Source organism: Episyrphus balteatus, chromosome 2 (genome assembly GCF_945859705.1).
Source record: "Episyrphus balteatus chromosome 2, idEpiBalt1.1, whole genome shotgun sequence".
Classification (NCBI taxonomy): domain Eukaryota; kingdom Metazoa; phylum Arthropoda; class Insecta; order Diptera; family Syrphidae; genus Episyrphus; species Episyrphus balteatus.
The window spans coordinates 12,729,094-12,750,782 of NC_079135.1; positions in this window are offsets into that span (position 1 = coordinate 12,729,094).

Here is a 21,689-nt window from a genome sequence, read left to right on the forward strand (position 1 = left end):
TGCAAATTTAAAGTTTTTCTATTTTTTTCGTATAAAAGCGTCAAGTCTAGTTTGCTGCCGAAGCAAAACGAAAATTTTTCTGAGTCTCCCAAAGTAAAAAAAAAAACTCTTTTGGAGCAAGAAAAATTACCTGCACCGTTAAGTATGAGTGACAAACGATTGAAAACTCTCCAGCTACGTAATGTGCAACGAAAAATAAAATTTTCTTTTACGATTTCGTTGAGCTGGTTTTATAATTTTCAATTCGCCTCTAGACTAGGCTTTAGTTTTTAAAATTTGTCGTCAATTATTTAACTCCAGTTTAAGGCTTGGCCACACTGGAGGGTATGCGGTAGCGGTACGGGTAGCGGTGAGGGTACTTGTATGAAAAAAAATTCCAAACTGACACATCAACGTTCAGGTGTGGAATTTTTTTAGTACAAATATCGTTACCGCTATACCGCATACCCTCCGGTGTGGCCAAGCCTTTATATTTGCCAGGTTGAAAAGCTTCATCAATTAAAGTTTTTTCGAATAAGGAACAGAAGAGTTAAGAACCCATTCAAATTTTAAAAATTTTAAGGACATGTTCGAAGTTTATTTAAAGATTATACAATTTTAAAATAATTTTAAATAAAATTAAAATGTTAAAAAATAGCTCTCACGATTTTGATTGAAAAAATATTTTTTTAGAAGTGATTAAGAGTACCTACTTATTAAGTATAAAAACGCTTTCTTTATTTTGTATACGACTTAAATGATGTCAACGAAAATGCTCCCATAAAATAGTTTAAGAAATCTTTATATCAAAATGAAGCAAAAATTGTGAAAACGCATTTTAAAAAATTTCAATTTTTATTTATTTTTATGTTTTTAAAGAATCAATATTTTCAAAACGATCCGAAAAGTTTTGTATGTGTAGCGGGTTTTGCTTCTGGAAATATGGTCACCGTAATTATAAGGAGCGCACATCAATTAACCGTCATTCTGGGAACGCATATTTTTAGGATATATTTCGATTAAAATTTTACTTCTTGGTGTGTTTTGATCAAAAATCGAGTTCACTACAGTATAAATTTAAAAATATTTAAATATTTCGTTTTACATTCAGACTTCCATGATTTGTATCCATTTGAATTCTTATAAAAAAGAATTAATTGCGACTCGAAAAAATTCACGATCTTTGAAATTTCAAGACAAGTTAGAGAATATCAGAAAATAGGTTTTATCCACTTTAAGATTTAATAAATTCTATTCTAAAGTTTATAATTTTTACTCAACTCATTACATTTTTGGAACTTCAAAATCTAAAAATGGTCAAAACGAACAAGAAACCTCACAACGAGTGATATTTGCTATTGATGCCTTGTTTCTTCCAATTTTCCCAAAAAAAAAAATGTTTGTAACCCCCTTCTCAGTTAACCCTATCCCTTTCCTGACTTATTTTGTATTCCATAGATACAAAAAACTCCTGTTTATAGATTTTACGTGATTTTACTTTAAGGTCAATAGTGTTCATTTCCTTAACAAATTCTAAATCATAATTTCCTACAGTTTCTTTACTCTAACTTTTACTGTATATCTATTCATCTTCTTCCTAGATAAATCGATAACTATGTTTTGTTTTAAATGACAAGTCACGAAATTGACATCCTTACCATCATTTACACACAGCACAATGTTCCAAATCGCCAATCACTCAATCATTTCTTTTCCTCAAGGATATTATTTTTTGATTAAAAAAAAAATAAAAAAAAATAAGAAGATATTATTACACAAAAGAAAGCAGTAAATCCCAAAGACGTGTCTTGAATTTTCTCTTTTCAAAGAAAACAAAAAAAAAATCACTTTAATATTTGATTAATGATGCTGATGTACATTGTGTAGGTATATCTTGTCATCACCTTTAAGCAATTTGCTTTACTGACTTACTTATAATCGGTTGTATATTTACAGCTAATAAACAGAAAATCCGCGATACACTTTCCACTTTCATATAAAAAAAACTTCCATTTTAAGTATTAATTTATGCCCATAAATGGTTTTTTTTCTCTCCAATATCTAATCGTACACTCAGTATAAAACAGCAATGAGCAACTTGGAACATTAAACAATTCATGAACTATAAACGTGTTGGGATTTCATCAACAACGCATCACATCAATTTGAACTGAATCTCTGAGACAAACGACGACATTCTTTTGTTTATTTTTCTCCAAACGGATGTACACTTACACCACCTCCATCAAGGATTGCCTTATTAGTTTGTTGTTGATAATAATAATAAACCTATACCGCTATTTGTAATAATGGAAAAATATACATAAAGAAATATATAATACCGTGAGAGAGAAAGATTAATGTATAACAGAATACAGCTTTTGTGTAAATATATGTATTTATAATATTGTATAGAAGAATTCTTGTCGCGTGTACTGTTATCGTAATGAGCATCGTTATTGTGTGACACAAACAACATGGCATTAAGCTGTCATTATGGTTTGATTACATTGAAAATCTATGGAAATAGAAAGCAAAGTGCCAATAATGTAGTCTACCACCAAATATGTTGGTGGTAGCAGCTGCTGATGCTACATTATTTTCCAAGTAATCAGATTTGGGTATATTAGGGAGTAAATTTGAATGGATGTGGAATCGAACAAAAAACCAAACATATTCTTTGAACAAAACCTTAATATTTTATTTGGTATGTTTTTTGAGTATTTTTTTCTCAATCTTTTTTGTTCGTTTTTCTACATAACCTAGTGTATACGTTACGTTTTTTTGTTATCACCTAAGGCTTGATTAATTTTGCAACAGTTGGTTATAATATGGAAATTAGTCCTTGATACCCTAGATCAGGGTTATAAAATATCAATTGCAAAAAAATGTATTTGAAATTTAAAAAAAAAATGTATTTGAAATTTAAAAAAAATGTATTTGAAATTTAAATACATAAACGGAGGTATTGTAACAAAACAAAAAATTGCATTAAAAAAATATTTATTGCAACTGAAAAAAAAAAAATTGAAAAAAAAATATTTTTCATTAAATTTTTTATTGCAAAAAAAAAAGTTTGCATTAAAAAAATCGCGGAAAAATGTGTGCATTAAAGATTTTTTTTTTAATATTCGTCGAATTTCTTACTATTTTGCAAAAATTCGACTAATATTAAAAAAACAAAATATTTAATGCACATATTTTGCATTGAATTTTTTTTTCAATGCTAACATTTTTTTATTTTTAATGCAAAATATTTTTATTACAAGCTTCTTAACCCTTTCGAACTCAAGCTATGAAAATCAATATTAAAAAATGTTTTTTTCAGCATTATCGTGTCAAAAACATCACAACTAAGAAATATGAATAGCAAAAAGCTATTTTCCAAAATAATAAATAGCAAAACTAATGTGTTACTCTCATGTTGCATGTAAGTAACATGCACTTCTTATGACCTGTGACCACCAAAAAAAGTCGGACAACTGAGAAAATAACTTTTTATGAAACTATAATGTATGCTACATCTTCTAAGCCAAAAAACAAAACACTTTCGGCATTAACATTTTTTATATCTTTTTTTCAAAATTATGACCATTTATAAAAAAATTGTTTTTAAAAAAATATTTAATGGAATATTTTTTACGAATTTTTAAAAATATGTTACATGAGAATAACGCTGGGTCCGAAAGGGTTAAATTGATGATATTCCTGCTAAATGTAAAGAAAAAATAAATTTTATTTTCAATGCAATTATTTCTCAGTTGCAAAAACTTTTTTTTAATTTGAAATGCAATAAATATTTTTTTTAATGCAAATATTTTTTAGTTGCATTAAAAATTTTATTTTCATTGCAAATTTTTTTCAGTTGCAAAAAAATTATTTTTTTAAATTTATAAATGCATTAAAAAAAATGATGTTTTACAACTCTGCCCTAGATTAAGGATCCACTCAAGAACTAAGCGATCTCTACACAACCACACTAACAAAATTTTCATCGCTTTCTTCTAAATATTAACGTCAGATCATTTTACTGAATGGGAACAGTTTTGGTAGATCGTTGATGAAAAAGTCTTTTTGTAAAATTACAAAAAATTGTGTAGATTTTTTTCACATTTTTCGTTCCAAAAATGAGATTGCTTTGGCCAAAATTGCTTTACATACTTGTTTCGACGTATTAGAAGAACATCTGACGAGGAACTTGAAAAAGGATTTATTAAGTATTTTTCAAATAGTAAGGACTCTTTATTTTAAAGAGAAATGTATTTTAATGACTTAGTTGGTGTTATTTTATTTACTACCTACTTTAACTAATTTCAAATTAATTTAAAACAATTTTTTTAAACCATCAATGTGTAAATTTTAAAACCTTGATTTTTTCTGTGTTGTTTTTGATATCTGAGAAATAAATATAACAAATTCACCTCGAGGTTAGTTATTTTTTTTAATCAAAACTTTTGAGAAACTTTATTTATAAACTTTTGTTCAGTTAAAATTTTATTCTGTCAAAAGCATTGTTTTAAACTTGTCATTTTTATTATAATAAATATAAGTTAGCAAACAGTTTCGCTTTGCCTGTGACAAATAAAATAAAAAAAAAATACCAGCAAACCAAACAAAAACATAATTTAGCTTTTAAATTAGTTAGCAGTTACACGTACACAATATTTTACTTTTAAAATAATTAAATTTCATTCATTAAAAAATAAATAAAAAAAAATACAAATTAAATTTTCTTTGTGGTGTGTGAAAAGCTCTTTGCTTCACCTGCTGCTTTTATTAAGTCCTTCTAAGCCACTGCACTGTGACGTTTGCACATCGACCGACAGACCAACCAACCAACCAACCGACCACTTTTTGTATCACTCTTAAAAACAATATAGTTATACACAGAAGACTATAACAATAGTATATTCTGGGGATACAAACCTAAAGGAATAAAGTTTCAATTGTCCTTCGCATTACAAAGCAATTTATATTGCAGAGAGAGAAAGAGCGAACACACAGAAGGTTCAACTACTGCTCCTATAAAGGTGGTATACTACTTTTTAATCCACTTCAGTAATACAAAATAAATTCTTCAACGTTTTTGAACCCCAATGTTGAAAGGAGGATCTTAAATGAAGTGATATGTCTGGAGGTCATAGTAAATTTTAAGTCAATTTGCAAAAAATAAAAAAAATTACATTAAAACAGAAAAGAGCAAAAGAAATAAAATAGCATTTATAAACAAAACGTTAAGTTTAATCCTTAAATTAATGAGGAAGATGAGAGAGAGACAGAAAGTACATCCTGATGAAATTACTTTTGTAAAAATGCAACAATTTTATAAATTATTATAAAGAAGGGAGTAATAATATCTCTTTAATGGGAGACTATATAAGGCAAATGTAATGAGAAAAGTTTATTTTTTATGGGAAAATAATGGATCCAAAGATGAAAGCTTATTTCATTATGGAAATAACAGGGGAATTGTTGTAAGTAAATTATATTTATATTAACAGACATTTTAAGCAGACACTCAAAAGTCTTGATGACGGATTACAAATTTAGAAAAAAATCTCGAAATATTTTGAAAATTTTAAGATTTTTATCTTCAAATGCTGTTTGTTATAAATTGGTTATAAATTATTCTACACCAAGAAATTATCGCTGGAATATATTTTTCTATTTTTTCCACAAGCAACTAGTATGATTCTAGAAAAACAGACACATCATCCCAAAAATAAGCTGAATATTTTTCCCTGAAAATCGAATTAACGATAAATAAATAAAATAAAATGCGCGACTGGGTCACACGTACTTGCTCTTGGAATTCAAAATGATAACACTTTTAAACAAATTTGGTAAATTTATATGAAAATAAAAACAAAAAATTTTAAAAAAAACATAAAATTCGTTCTTCAAATAAAAAAAAAACTCTTTAAATGAAATCGAGCTCAAAAAAAATATGCAAATTAATTTCTTTTATAAAGATGTATTTTTAGAAAAAAAAAAATTTCAAAATTGTTAGAGCCGTTAAAAAAAAACTAATTTTTTATAAGTAAATAATTTGTTGATAAAAAATGTTTTAAAATAATGTTAGGATGCCATTTTGTAGAAACTATTAATCAACAACTTAGACCAAAATTTCAAAAAAAAAATTCAATGTCTAGTTTACGAAAATTCGATTTTTCAAAAAAAATTTCAATTTTTTTAAAAATCCAAAAACTATTTTTCTCAAACTATTTTTTTAAAAATCCAAAAACTATTTTTCTCAAAATTTAATCACTGATTTATACAATCATTATAAAACTGTTTTTGTTTAAAAAATTCAAGCCAATCGTTTAGAAGATAAAAAAAAACGGTTCTATAGAAGGTACCGTTAATATCGATTTTTGAAAAAAAAAAAAAAAAACATTTTCATGAAAAGATAGACCTTGCCTAAGAACTAATACTTGAAAATTAAACTTTTCCAAAATTAGTATAATATGACAGATACCGTTACTTTTGGTAAAAAAAAATAAATTCCCAAAAACCCCTATGTACAAGATCCAAAAACTGCTACATACTAAGTTTGAAGTAGATCGGCAGAAGCTGCTTATACAGACTAACAGACTGACGGACAGTGAGACGGACTTTCGAGACCCACTTTTTTCACATTTTCTAATCGTAATATCATGGAAAATTGTTATCTCAACTCAACTATATCGCAATTTGATAAAAAACTAACCTTTATACAATTTGATATGATTTTGCACTTCAAATCTTTCAGTTCACAGTTTAGTGTTAAATGTTCAGTTTTAAGCATTTAGTGTTTAGTATTTAGTGTTTAATATTTAGTATTTAGTGCAAAAATATTCCGCTTGTTGGGACTTTAAATTACCGTCTTTAGCTTATTGGCACGCTGACATTGGCCTTATAAATTAATTTTTAAAGGGAGACATTGTTTACCTGATGCCCCTTTATTCTTAAAAATATTTTACTTGACAAAACATTATTCTTAATTTGAAAAGTTACAAATCTTAGTCTTATAAAACTCTAAGTCCTTATTATTCAACCTCACACTGATATACCTATCTCATAAAGACCATCTAAAAAGTTCAAGTAATATGCTCTTAAACTTTCATCCAACGTGTTACAAATTCCCAGCAATATTTTTTAACAATTCCTTTCCTAAAGTTCATTTAATTTTCATTATTTTGTCACATAAGGTTACCATTTACCTTAGAGTATAAACATACTTAATGCACTTGCATTTATATATACAAACAAACACATATAAGTAAAACCACTTAAAGTTATTTCCCTTATGAATCTTGTTATTATATTTTGCTAAACATTATTAACTGTACATAAGGGATGTTACAAAAAGAAAGTCGCATCGTTGCAACAACAAACACATACAGTTCTTTCGGAAAGTCGTCGTACCTTATTAAAAGATACTTTATAAACATACTTACCCTCTATCTCATGCAAGAGAAAGAAGAAGACTGCTGCAGTTGTTGTCAACTATTCCCCAAAGCTCTTGAAAACTTTGGGTAAGTATCCTCTTGGAAGTTTATACTTTTATTATAACCAACAAAAAAATAAAAAACTCTAACAAAAGGTAGCTATATATGAGCAATAAACCAGCTAAGAATGTTCAAGTCATAATGTATAATATTCAGAATTTTTGCCTTCTTATTGAATGGCATAATATACTGTAGGTGGTTTGAGGTTCTTGAAAACTTTATTATTATGAATTGATTGCAAAAAAAAAAAGTTTCATTGAAATATTTATATTTGAATATTTATAGAGATTTCTAGACATGATTTTATGAAGAAAAAATTTAATACCGGTGATGAAGTCAAAACAAAAAAAAAACAAACATTTTCTTCATTTTCGAAGAAGAATTGTTTGCCTTTTTTTGTGAAAAACCACATTCTTAAGAGAAAAAGAGCAATTGAAAAATTCTTACAATTTTGTTGCAATTTTTCTGTTGCCTACGTTTTTTTGTTCTTTATGGTTACTGGAATAAGAATCTATTTTAATTTTTATTTAGCAACCTCATAATTAATTCGTCAGTTTTAAGAACGGAATAAGTCCATTTTGCAAAATTATTGGGAAAACGCAAAAAAACCGAATAGCTTCTATATTTTACTATTTTCAGATGTTTGACCTCCAGATAAAATGAAGATTATGTGGATTTGAGCCGAATGAGATAAAAATTGTATTTCTATTTGTTTTTGGTGGACAGGTATACCGGTTTAAAAACGTTGGACTTATTCCGTTCTTAAAGCTTACGGTTTGAAATTTCACCCAAAAGCCAATAGAGAGCAATAGATTAACTATTGATAGAGTTTGAGTAATCAAAACAAAAAAGTGTTATACATAGTGAAACAAAAATTTTTTTTGTGGTCTCTTTTTTATTTGAGTAAAACAAAAAATGGGAAAATAAAGATATAGGTTCGAATGGTCATTCTTTGGTTAATTTTCAATGAAAAAACTTTTTGAGCCCATCATTTTGAAGGAAATTTAATATTCTGTTTTTATTTAGAGCAATGAATATGACTATCTCAGCCCGAAAAAAAAAATACCGTTAAAAAACCAAAAAAACTCAAAAAATCGTTTGTCTTCACTTTTTTGTAATGGATTTTTTTTTTCAATTTTTAAAAAACATTTTTACGATATTAAATTTGATTCTCTACAACAAGTTTTAAAATCAATTTATTTTGTTTACGAGATATATTAAAAAAAAAACCAAAAAGGGGGCTTTTTTACCCCAATCTTCAATTTCAACCCTCTCATTAAATAGCCCTCCGCGGTTTAATCTTCTCTTATAACAATAAAAACCTGTGAACGTCTTAGTTAAGACATAATCAGTAACCTGAAATCGTGGATTTATTCTGTTCTTCAAACTTATAAAATTTTTCAAGTCCTGTAACTTTGACACCCAAAATATTTGTTTTGATTTTTTTCATTTTAGAAGATTTGTCTATACGTTTAAAGATAACATTTGCATCAAAAAGTCAATTTCGAAAAAAAGTGAACTTATTCCGTTCTTAAAACTGACAGTTGAATTAATCTTAAGAAGATCAGACCAATTGCATTCGTTTGTCCACCAAAAGTGCGCTTTGTCAAAAGAAAATAAAAAAAAAAAACAAAATAATTAATCATCATCATCCTTTGAGTTCTGTCTAGACAGAAAAGTGAAGTAGCTCAAAGTGAAATACATTTTAGTCTTGCTTTTCTAAAATCAACTCAAAATGAAAAGAAAATTAAGCGTCACTTAATTGATGGTTAACCCCCAGACAAAAATTTCAATTTATATGTGTTGAACTTTGAACTGAATATCATTTTCTACTTTCTAAATAAACAAACATTAAAAACCAATAAACTCACAGAAAATCAACTTTTTAAAACCAAACGATTTACTCTTTTTATAAATTCAAAAAAGTCATAAATAAAAAAATCCTTATTCAAATTCAATGAACCATCAAGTCATTGAAGACGCACATCAACAATTTTATCAAAGCTCAAAGATATTATATAAGATATATAAAAATTTATAAAGCTTTGCTCACCGACTTGTGAATAAACGAGTTACCAATTCCAATTTTGATTTTAATTTCAAAAATCTTCAATTTTCATTTTTAATATAAGAGAAACATCGTCTTTAAAAAAAAATATCCTCCCCTTATTTATACACAATCTAAAGCCAAAGCCAAAGCCAAAGCAGTTAGCCAGACACAAAAAGTTATAAAGCACGTCATCAAAGAAATAAATTATCCCCTCAAAATGGCAGGATTATTTATGTCAAGCCATTGCCGTTGATGAAATTAATCTTCTTTTTCAAATGTTACGATAAAAATGAGAAAAAGAAGGAGTAGGGGAGGTTTTTTAACTGACTCTTCTATACACTAACGATGTCGGTTATACGACATACTACGTCAAAGCCCCGTTTTCAACCTAAATTTAATATACACAAGCATCTCTTCAATTTTAGAGACATTTTTTCCGTTTCCTTCTTGAGATATCCTTTAACTCGCAGTCTCTACTACAATCATCTCTACACAATTTTTGAATCCATTAAGATTGTTGCATGCATGGGTATCAAGATAATAATTCACTTTCGGTTTCAACTTCGACTTCCTTTGGGGAATATTATACCCAGGTATCAGCGATCTTAGATCTTTCGTGTTCTTATAAACTTTTGACTTCTGGCTTCTTCTTTTTCCCCTGGAGGAAGTTCTCTAAGAACTTTACCCGGTAAATCTACTAAATACTGTGACCTGTTAGTGTCGTGCAATACACCAAACACGTTCCCATAAGAGGCTCACGTATCTACCTTTTCACCCCCATTTACCTCCCTCCCCACACTTGACAACCAACCACAAACAATTCTGCCTCTATAAATGAAAACCAACCCCACTGTCATTTAGACGGCTTCAGGTTGACGGTTAATTGCGATTCTATAATAAAGTACAGATAATATATCAAATTTCAACGTATCCTTATAATTCATCTGTATGTGTACGTAGGAGGGTGGTTTGAGTGTGTGTGATACCTGTCGTTCTTGCACACTCGACTGTGTGTGGTGGCTGGCAACACTGTGGCATGAGGACACACAGGAACACCAAACACCTCAACGCTCAACCATAAACGAGAGTGTCGCCTAGTGAACTATGTGAACGGCATCAGCCAGCAGGGCAGGGACACCTTTCACACCGGGGTTCAAGGAACCATTGAAAATGATAGCACTCCAGCTCCAACCACTACCATCAGGACTCAGGAGGAACGGCACAGAACGAGCGACCACTGCCGCCACATTTCTGAGTCAGGAACTGCCATTTGGATAATTGCAGGTTGTCCTGTCCTGTTTTCCCGGTGCGATGACGACGATGGCAATGTATAGTATGGATGGTGCCTCGCTCTAGTTGGTCCCTTTAGGTCGGTCAATCACTCGATATCAGGAGGTGTGGAGAAAAGATATAAGCTGATGGGGGGTGGGGATGTGTGGAGTTCATAGGAATTAATATGAAATAAAATTGATTTTTTACGACCTGGCATTTAAGTTGTGTCGAGTGAGTGTGTGTTTGTGTGAGAGTGAGTGTGTGCTAGGAATAAATACGTGTGATATTACTCCCCCAGCACCGAACTCGAACACACAACGTGAAGGTAGTTTTTACTTTTTTATATATTATTTGGGCCACTTTCTTCGTCGTCGTCATCATCGTCCTTGTTAATAGGGTTTTGCTCGATATGGGTTTTGTATGCGTGGTTTGGCAGCAGGAGGATATGCTCCTTTATACTCTGTCTCTCTGGTTTCTTTCAACTCACACTTATTCTGGGTGCCTGAGAGATTTTAATGAACAATGAAAGTTGGTGGCACCCAGGGTGGTTGTTTCAGGACTGATTTCATCAGAGTGTCAATATGGTTGTGGGCGGGTTGGCATACCGATATGCACGTCAATGACTACGACAAAGAAGAGAGAGAAATAAGAAGACGACAACGACATCACAGTAGTGTGGCGGGATCAACTTGGAATATTGGTTTTATGAGCTTAAACTTAAGTTGATTTGTGATCGAAAAGGAACGTTTTTTTTTTTTTTGGAGGGGATTGGAATTGGGGTTAGTAGAGAAACTTTCATAGTTATACAGTTAAGTTGCCTATTTGTATTCAATAAGTGATTAATTTGGGTAGAAGTTTTCCGATGAAATAGATTAACGTTTACGACCTAAATGTGTTTTTTTTTGTCGACACGTTTATAGTTCATTTGCAAGAAGATTTTTGAAGAGTTTTAATGACATTCAATGGATTGTTGGAATTGGTTTTGGAGTTCAGCAGGTGATAAAACATCTAATTGAGGTTTTGTTTTTTGATGTGGGTTGGATCGTCTATTTGGTGAGGATGTCGAAGTGAGAAGGTAAATTCTGGGAAGTTAATTTCGTATTCGTTGCTTTTATAAAATATTATTTTTCAAGGCTTATATGAAAGAGAAGGGAAGGCGGGTTAAAACCTAAACAAAAAAACAAATTTGGTCAACTCCGTTGAATAATTTTTAATCGTTTCCCCGAAATGGAAGACACATATTAGGGTGTGTCAAAATGCTAAAGTATGGAATTTTCAAATATAATAGCTTTTAAAAGTTGCATTACTTATCAAAAATAAATCCTGCGTTTACAATTTTGATTTTAATTAATATCTTTGGCTCGCTCAAAATATAGGAAGAAATTGAAGAAATTTGAATTTTTAGAGATTTTTTATATATAATGTTTTTTTTTTAATTGCGCCGTTTGAATACAAAAACAAATATATTAAATATATATCTTTATAAGAAAAAACTTTTAAGCTTATATTTGTTGGAATTGAACACTTAGTAAGGAAGCTGCGGAATAATATGCGAAGAAAAAAAATCATTTTTTCATATAAAATCGTTTTTTTCCTAACAACTTCAACCGATTTGAGCGAGCCAAAGACGAACGATATTATAATTTTTGTTTACATATTATTAAACCTTAGACCCTAATAAAACTTTTGACCACTATTACATTGCAAAATAAGGGTACTTTTATTTCGGCCATACATTTTTTTTTTTAATTAATTTAATGAAAGAAAAAAGTTTTACTTTGTCGTGAACAAGATTCCACACGGAAAAATTGAATTTCAATTTTTCTCTATTATTAATTCCGGTCGAAAACTTGTTCTAGCTTTGAACGTTTTTTTTTTTTTTCTGGAAATCCGCGAGGTAATCGAGAGCTTTTTTTTCAATTAAATTTTTGGTGGAGAACAAGAAGTATAGAGACAAATGTTCATGACAAACATTATAACTGTTCTGCATATGTCAAGCTCTTTTGTCATTTTCTTGTAACGAAGATTCCTAGGTATAATAGATTTAGAGTGAAAATTTGTTAACGTTTTACATATTTTTTTTAAATTTTGGAGATGAGCAACAAATGAGTTTAGCGAAAAAAAAATTCTTTCTATTTTAGTGAAACTCACAATTGCTTTCAAAAATCGGGTCGAACTAAAATATTTCGGATAAAAACCGGGAATCCATTGTTATTTCTATTTTTTTTTTTTTTCAATAACATATTTTTTATAACCTTTGCCGAACAAATTTTCTTAAGAGTATAGAAATTAATCTTCTACTTTGACTCATTTTCCACAATTCTTACGTTTTGTGAATAATGTCTGCATTGCTGATATTTTTGACCCTTGGCTTTGAATTATGACTTTTTACACTACAATCATTTCAGTTTTTACCATAACACAAATGTACTTAGCTACGTATTCAAATAGGGATCGGGTCAAAATTCTGGCTTCAAAATTCTGCTTTTCAAAATTCTGCTTTTTCAGCGAAAATTCTGTTTTTCAAAATTCTGCTTTTTTTCTAATCTGTTTTTTAAAATTCTGCTTTTTAAAATTCTGCTTTTCAAAATTCTGCCAGCATTATACTTGAACAAAAAAATTCTGCCAATTCTGTTTTTTTTTTATAGCATATGCGCTGACTAAAGAAAATTACACCTCATTAATGTAATTCAACATTGGTACTTTCCTAAATTTTTTCATTTAAGTGTCGCAAATATTTTTTGAAATGCATATACTGACTTTCTTTCAAATAAAATATGTATACTAATTGGAACCGATGTTGTATATTCCTGTTCTTATTCAAATTTTTGAAAATTCATCTTTGTTTGATAAATTAATAAATTTTTAGTTATTTTCGGAAATGTTTAATTTTAAAAACCTTTTCTTAATATTTTCAAATTTATTCATTTATAAAACAAAAATTAATTCGCATTTAAAAAATGACAAATTATGTAGGTAAGTAATCAAATAAGCAGATAATTTTTCAAAAAGATGATTTTACCGAATTCTGCAAAAAATTAAAAAAGGGTTTGGAAAATGTTAAAAAGCGCGAACTTTTTAACATTTTCCAAACCCTTTTTTAATTTTTTGCAGAATTTTGAAAAGCAGAATTATGAAAGGCAGAATTTTGAAAAACAGAATTTTGAAAAACAGAATTTTGAAAGCAGAGTTTTGTAAAGCAGAATTTTGAAAGCAGAATTTTGACAAAAGAATTTTGACCCCGGCAGAATTTAGACCCCAACCCATTCAAATATGATACGTAAGTTAGGTTGAAATTAATTAAATGATAAATGTCTATTTTGACAGGCGTTATAAAATGAGAGTTGTTTTTTGTATTCTAGGTAAAATGATAAATGTATTAATTTGATCTCAAATTCTTGACATTTGTAATGCCTATTTTTTTTTTTTTTAATGAGATAAACAGATAATTAATTAAGCAAAAAAATAAAATCAGTTTTATTTTAATGTAAGTTAATAATAATAATAATAATTTGTTATGTGTTGTGTCAAGTGACAGCAATTTAATTACTGACCTCAACATTACACTACCCCACAACATAATTAACGCCAGTTTTCATTAAATATTCCATTCCAGTTAATAATAAAAAAAATTCATATTTACCTGGGCGTTCCAATATAAATCAACTACTGTTGCATTAACTCTCATCTTTTAAAAAAAATGTCACCTCTCATTCTCATTTTTTCGTCGAAATAATAATAATTACGTTTTATTTTCATTAATGAAATTGTATTATTTTTTTTTTTTTTTTTTAATTTTTTTCTCTACACAATTTTGCAATATAAAATACAATATGGAGTTGTTCACTAGAAGTGTGGCCAGCATTTTCATTAAAATTGTGGTTTATGGTAATTTTTTTTTTTTGTTATCTGAGTACCAATCTGTATGTGTAAAAAAAAAATTGATTTTTTTTGTAATTTTTTTTTTTTTGTCAGAAAGACATGAAGATTTTTGCATATTTGATGGTTGCTGGCATGTGTGTAATTGAATATCAATATATTTCAAATATTTGATTACGACTGGAATTGAGTTTTTGTGTGCGGTTTCGTGAACATTTGATTTGAATTAAATGAAATGTTATGAAAAAGTTTATTCTATACCCAGCAGCAAACAGCACAAAAAAAGTTAATGTATTTTTATTTCAATTTGCATGACACACACATGGGGATAGGGGGTGGTTTAAGTGTAAATATGTAATTGAAAATAGGCACGAAAGTGTACAGTGGTTTCTATGATCAAATGTTTACTTTTTCAATTTATTATTGGTTTATTGGTAATTGAAAACCCTACTCAAAACACTTCCAATGAATTTTGAATAGATTTAGTGGAAAAAATTCTATTTGATAATTAAAATTGGACAAAAATAGATATCAAATATGTACTTTGGAAACCTTTTTATGGTCGAAAGGAAATAATTTCAATTTTCATAAATCTTTTCAGAAGAATTGATATTGAATAAATTTTTGATTTTTTTACTATTTAAGTGTTCCTCCTAATGAACTCCTTTTCTTTTCCATAACAACAAATAAAAAAATAAAATCACTTATAAATCAATAAAAAAAAAAGAAAATACAAAAATACATTATTTTCCCATCATCTCGACTCGATCATCATTTCCAATAATGATGATATACAATAATCAAGCTTCAGTCATTTTGATATCTCTTGAGGGGCCAACATATATCGATACAATAACAAGAAGAGAACGAAAAAAAAAAACCATTCAATAACTCCCCCTCAATTGAATGTTATCTGAAAAGCATTTCAAAAATACTTTCATTTTTATTTACACACGCACACTTATCCACAAGGATATTATCTTGGGTTTCAATCTTTTTTAGGTTTCGGGTACTATAGCAAGCTTTATCCTTAAACTGGGTCTTGTTGAGTCTCTCTCTTTCTTTCTCACTCTCACTTGTATATAAAGCACACATAACAGTTCTTTTGATTAAATTCATCCTGATAACTTCCTATTGGCGCTCTTGAAGTCCTTCGATTCCTTGCCTCCTTCAAAAAAAAAAAAAAAACGAAAACAAACCAACTTAAACCACCATCCCTACGGCCTTCTCAATACGAGAGGTACTTTCTTCTTTCTGATATGACAACGACAACGAAAATAAACCAGCCGAGCCAGCAGAAAAAAAGGGTTTATACACAGGGAGCTTTGGAGAAGACGAGAGATGGGGTACTACCACTACCCGGTGATGCTTAAATCGAATGTTTAAGTGCCATGAGATGATGATAAATAAGGGAAAATAAAATATATTGGGGACTGTGTATATCTCTGAAGAAGAATCATATCTTGCAATTTACCCCGCGCGTAGTTATCTACCAACCAACAGAACCACCATACTATTCAGCGACATCAATTCAATCGATTTTTATTGTTTGCTGAGAGATGAGGCGGGCTGTCGCAGGATGGTGGCTTTGGTGGCGTTGTTTTTCTTATTTTTATTTTTTTGTAATTTTTTTTTTGTTGTTTAGTGTAACCGTTGCGCAAAAGTTTCATTTAACAACTTCGTTTACAGAGCAATTTATATGGTAAAAAAACATCTGTTACAAGTTTGATTTGTTGTTTCAAAATGCTGTGTTTTTGTTTTTCACATTATGCAATCTGCTATCCCAATCCCATCAAAGCGATTAAGAAAGATGTAAATGTTTGTTTTCAAAAACTGTATTTAACGTGATATTATAAGTGATTCATCAAACTTACAACTAACAACAACGGCTATGGAAGATGGGTTGAAAGTTGCCAGACCAAAAAAAAAGTTATTCTAACAGTCTCACAAAAGGATGAATAGAATAATCTTTTTAATTTAGAAATAAAAAATATTAAGAAGCAAAATAAAAAACAAAAAACTTTTTTATTAGGTATTAGGTACTGTTTTTGATATTTTTTTTGCAAAGTTTTGGTTTTTCATTTAATTTGATAAAATTTTGTTTTCTTTTATTTTTCAATTAGATTTTTTTCTATTTTTTGTATTTTTTATTTATTTATTTTTATTTGCGATATGGTTAGTAAAGCGCAAGTTTAAGATTCTTTAAAAAAATCGAAGTAGACATGACTTTACGATGATAGAGAATGCCAAAAAAGTTTGTCTCACAACTGTCTGTGTATCTGTAAGAATGTTCTTCGACCGAGCTACAGCCTAAGCCATTGGACCAATTTTGAAATTTTTTTTAGAACCAAAACTAACGTTAAATGTTACAATAATAACGAAAACAGAAAACTGCTCTAAAGATTTTGATAACAAAATTTGTGTGTATTGTGTAGCAAGACGGTACATTTGAAATAAAAACAATTTATTTTTTTACTAACGCTACCTTCTTCCCATAGAACCATATTTTTCGATTTCTGAATTCAACAGCAGCAATTTGTCGGATTTCCAAATAAAAAAAAAAATAAAAACAAATTTTTTTTTGATTTTTTAAACAAAGTAGCAAATTTTTTTTCAAAATCAATTATTCGAATTTTTTCTAATCTCGTTTTTAAGTGTTGATAAATATTTCCTTCAAAGTTAGAATCTTTTTTGAAATTTTTTAAATACACTACAGGGATCAAAAAAATATTTTTTTTTGGTTTTTTCAAGTCACTGTATTTCCTTCCCTTAAAAATGGTAGCACTGAAATAAAAAAAAAAGTAATTTAAAGCTCGAACTTTCTAGTTTTGAGAAATTACAATGAAAATTTTTTCAAGCTACGTGTGTTCGGCTCAATCTTATTGAATAGCAATTTATGCATTTTTATTGATAAAAATGTTTGAATTTATGACATTTTTATCAATTTTTGTTGAAGATTAATATTTTAAATAATTAATAAATAATAGTCAAAATCACAATCTTTTAATTTTTTTTGCAAAAAAAACAATCGAATAAAACAAAAAACGGCTTGATGGATTGAATCGAACTGTGTAGTGTTTATGTGGGCATATTAAGCTACAAAAAGCACAATAATTTTTTTTTGTTTGGTATTCAATATTCTAATTTTTTGCCGCTAGTTTATAAAAAAAATATTTCTTTAAAAAACCGCTCTAAAGATTTTCAATATTTTTTTTTTAATACCATGATAGTTTGTTGTTAGCAATATCGCATTTTTATAGAAAAAGATACCTATTTACACTTTTTATTGTAATCTCTAAATTTCGGAATAAATGACTTAATTCAATTGTTTATTATTAAAAACAAGTGCGTAACACGGTAATATTTTAATTAGAAACACAATTTTGTCACTTATATTTTTCAATTTGTTTTTTTTTTTTTATTTATTTATTCTTAATATTTTTTTTTTCTTATTTTAAGCTTTATTTTTTTAAGGATTTAAATTTTTTATTTTTTCTGATTAAAAAAAAAAACTTTTCTCACGAAAATCGAACTATTTTGACGTTAAAAAAATTCACATAACACAAAAAGTAGTTTTCAGATACTTTCAGAAGAAATCAATAAAACAAAAAACTATTTAACAGTTCAAGAATAATCAGATACCGTTAAATTATGGATGGTTTTTACGCTAAGTCAATGTTTTTTTTGCATATTACAAATTTTATTTGTTTATAACGACTCATTTTTTAATGGATCTCAATTAAAAAAAAAATATTTTTTTTTGTCAAAAAAACTCTGCATTAAAAATTGCAATGCAAATCAAACATTTTGTCCACTAAACAAATGTTTATAAATAAAAAAAATTGCATTAAAAAGAAAATTTAATAAAATAAAATAATACATATCTATCGAATGTCTTACAATTTTGTTTGCAATAAAATTAATGTTATTTATGACTTTTTTTTATTGCAATGCAATTTTTTGACTTATATTTTTTTTTTCATTTCCATTAAAATTTTTATTTTCAATGCATTTATTATTTACTATTTTTTTTATTTGTAATGGAAGGAAAATGCATTTTAAAGAAAAAATTTGGATCCTTTCTGTTTCCATTTTTATAAGAAAAAAAAACCCTCAACGGTAACACTGGTAGCACAAATATAATTTTTTGTTGCATACCCCAAACATCAGCATAAAATTGTTCCTCCTTCACCCCAAATCCTCGTCCTTGTTCAAAAGGGATATATCCTCCATCTACCTAATCTCACTTCTTTCACTTGTTTCTGATGGCTCCTACTCTCGGGTTGTTCCAGATGCTTATCCATTGTGTATATCTCAAAAGTTTGTAGTGTTAGATAATTCCTACTCATTGGATAATGTGTAGCACACACAAAGTTTTCACATGATGTGTTTTTTTGATATTTAATTTTTATTTTTTGTTTTGTTTTTGTATGTTTACGCTTAGCTCTGGCTCTTCATTTCAATCAGAGATTAGAATAAACGTTAAAAAATAAAAAAAAAAAAAAAACATAGAAATAAATTTATATATGTATGAGTACGAGTGTGTATATGTTAATTTCCTGATAGAGTGATAGAAGAGGATTATAGGCACAACTGCCACCAAACAACCAACACCATCATCATCCACATCCACCCAGAGGCTAAGAGTCAATTCAATCAAGCATCCGCTTTGACATATAGATGACATAATTAGTTCGTGATACGCTTGACATGGCACGGCTCTAGGGCATTAATAAGCACATTTTAAATCACTTAAAATGATGAAAATGATGGATGTAGTGTCGATAGATAGATTTTCCTGTCAACTTGTTTTTTTTTTTTTTCGTTTTTATTAAAATTAAATATAAAGTACTTATACACACATTTACATATTAATTTAAATTTAAGTACAAAAAAGGAGACAGCAAATGGTTTAGAATAATTTCCGGTTAGAGCTGTACAGAGCAAAAAAAACATAGTTCAAAATCCTTTAAGTGTCAACCTGTTGACGCCTGCCCACCTCGACCCGCTCTTCTGTATAAGGTTAAAAACTAATTAAAATATTCATGAACAGACTCTTTTGCCCACTTACATTTCTCACTCTGTGGCCAGAAAGTAAATTAGAAAAGTGAAAAACTATACGAGTCGGTATATATTCAAGAGGACGAAAACGAAAAACGAGTCGTCTTTTAGTTTATTTAGGACTTTCTTGGGCTGTGCCGAGTCGAGTCGAGCCGAAAGCTAAAAGAGTAAAAATGGAAGTGATGGTGCTAATGGCAAAGCATTAACTTGAAAACTTTACTAATTGGTCACGTAGTTCTTCTTAAAAAAAAAAACAGTAATTTCCTTTTTTAAAAATAAAAAAATAAAACAGAGAAAAATAACGAAAAACCATTTGCAGAAGAGTTGCCAAAATGACAACGAAAAAAAAAGATAATTTAAATTGCAACTTCATTCAAGGATGCCTCAAACCATTCAAATAATTATTTTTTTCTTTTCTTTTTTGTTAAATTGTGCTTTTGAAGTGACGAATAAGTTCGATTTTTAAGTAAAGTTAAATATTTGGTTGAATTACAACTTCAAGGAGGAAATATATGTATGTATTGACATCATTTCGTTTTCTTTGTGTGGCAGGCGGAACATCCATTCAAGGATTTAATATTATTTGATTCTTGTTTCGGAAGTTAATTAACTTACGGATATTAAAGGAGGACCCGGATAAGATTTACATAAGGTTGTGGACCCTTCGTTAAATTCTATCACCAATTTGTTTGTTTTACCTGAAAATAAAAAGAAAAAAAATTATTTAAAACAAATTGAATTCAGTTTTTTTTTTAATTTTTGTTTAAAAAATTATTGCTTCTATTAATATTATTATAAGATTTTTTCTCCTAAAACTATTTTCAAGAGAATTATTTCTTATCTTGTTTTCGATTTCCTTATATGTACATAATTTACTTGAACTTTGCTTGTTGTAAATTAATTGAGGAAGAATCTTTTACGCTTTCAGCTCTGAAGGCACAGAGTCCCTAAAGCCCTTAGCCAATTATTGAACAACTTCCTTGAGATATTAATGTATAGTTGGAAATAGAGGAAAAGAAATAGTGAACACAAAAAATAGTTACAGAAGAATGACAAAATAGTATAAATTTAATATTCTTATTGAAACTGAAATGTTGTTCTATATTCCATACAACATTTTGAATGTGGGTTAATAAGGTTATGTAAAAATTGTTTTACATTCGTATATTTATTTCAAATAATCATTTCAAAAGAAGGTTTTAAGTTGATATTCAGCCCTATCAAGGTATCCGTTCGGAGAAATTTTTTTTCCGATTTGTTCGAAATCGGAGAATTTTCTATCGAGGTATACGTTCCGATTGACAAATCGGAGAATCTTCCGATGAAACATGGCGCTTATCAACGCATTGCGATGAAGCGTGTTCAACTTTTCTCACTCGTTACAAAAAGATGTGCCAAACGGTGCATTTATAACTCATTTTTTACATAAAGACAATCATTATTATATTAATTCGGTTTTATTGATTTGAATACATATTTGAAATAAATTTACAGCAAATACTCTTCCTTAAAATCGGTTCATTTTTTGTCATACCCGTGACAGTAGAAAATACCCTGTTTTTTTTTCAAAAATAATAAAGTTGATTTATTTTTCTTTGCGAGTCGTAAATGAGTTTGAGGTATAGTATATAAAAATTAAGCAATTTGATTTCTTTAATCAAGATTTTTAGGAAAATTGATACAAAAAATTTAAATCAATAGGTAGTCAATTTGAGAAAACAAATTTTAAATATTTTTTTTTCACAAAGCTAGATTGCAAATTATTTGTGTTTTTTTTTTCTGTTCATATTCAGAGACAGTTTTTTTTTGTGTTTTTTTTCGGCTCCGCGAAATTAGGCCTATTTTTTATGAAGTAAGGCCCAAAAAAAAAAACACAAAACAACAACAACGAAATTTCTCAAATTTTGGGGTGTTATTTCATTTTTGGGGGCCTTGTTTCATTTTGTTTTTGGGGCATA